The following is a 1,411-nucleotide window of genomic DNA, read 5'->3' as shown; positions in this document are numbered from 1 at the left end:
ATAAAAAGCTTCCGTTCTCTTGATTATGAGCCACAAATTGCTTTGTCGGGATTTAAATGCCAGGACTTTTCCTACCCCTGCACTGATGGGAGTCTATTTTTAAAGGCCCCTCTTCCTCTCGCTGGCCCACTTAAAAACTTCCGCGCGGGCTGGCAACCAGAGCCTCGTAGCTGGAACTCTTCCTCCTGTTAGCGAGACAATTCATCAAAGATGGAACCACGGTTCCCGCTGGGATCAATAAGGGCCTGGCACCTGTTCTCCTCACACTCTTATGAGATGGACCGGCTCGACCTCATGGTTGGACCTTAGGCCCCCCCTCTGGGGGATGGTTCATGTAATCACTGAAAGATAATCAGGCTGTTAACAGTAGATATACAAACTCATTTAGAAATAACTGTCAAACACTTGGCTTATTTACGCCAAACAGAATATGAACTCGGAGGATGTCAAATTTCACAACAGAGCAGTGAGGTCTTGAGGGGCAGAGCTCTCAAACCTGACATAATCTTTAATAAAGCCTCAACAGATGATTCAGTTGAGCTGTTAAAAAGTCACCCAGTCTTTCTATTAAATAATAAGCTTTAGTGCAGTAAGTCTCCCTGTCGGCTGCATGCAAAACAGGAAGCTGTCCTTAGGCCTGTCCCTGGTCCTGCCTTTATGTGCGTGCCAAGTCCAAGTCCCAGGTCAGACCCCATACACCGCAATCCAATTTCAGCCGCACTTCTTTCAAGCAATTACATACCTCTTGGCAAGGCCTCCCGATTAGACAAATGATTATATTTTGATATCCATAATTATACGCATTCGCATAAGGAATCCTTTCAAGTCAAATGTGCTTTTTATTACATGCTTATCATGTGTGATGAGATTACACACAGTGTGGGTTTGGACCGAGTCAGGGTACACTTAATTGAATAAGAGGGTAAGTAATGGAAGCATGCTGGACCCAACCTGCATGGCGCAGGCTGCTGCCTTTGAGCCCAGTTGTGTTTGGCAAATTTCAGACATTGACATTGTGAGGGGAGGGTCTTTTAACCCCTAACCCTGCCCAGGTCAAACAAATAGCACATGAGCCAACTTCTTCATCTAACTTCATCTATTAAACATTGTAGTCCTGTGTGTAATGTTAAGATTTTTGAAGTCACATCTTGAGTCACATGTCTTTGTTAACTGCAGATCCACAATGGAAAAAAATGTTTATTCGTTATTAAGTCTTAGATGTGTGAATAAATGTGCTTACCCCAAACAAAAGCAGTTCATTGGTTTCCAATTTGATAAATAAGTTTTGATGTGTGAATCTTTGCTGCCCTCTTGTGGCAAGAGGCTGCAATTACATCTGCCTTTCTGAAATTAACAAGAATATCTAACTGTCACACACACACACACACACACACACACACACACACACACA

This window comes from Austrofundulus limnaeus, unplaced genomic scaffold (assembly GCF_001266775.1).
Source record: "Austrofundulus limnaeus strain Quisiro unplaced genomic scaffold, Austrofundulus_limnaeus-1.0 Scaffold121, whole genome shotgun sequence".
Classification (NCBI taxonomy): Eukaryota; Metazoa; Chordata; class Actinopteri; order Cyprinodontiformes; family Rivulidae; genus Austrofundulus; species Austrofundulus limnaeus.
This window is presented reverse-complemented; position numbering follows the sequence as displayed.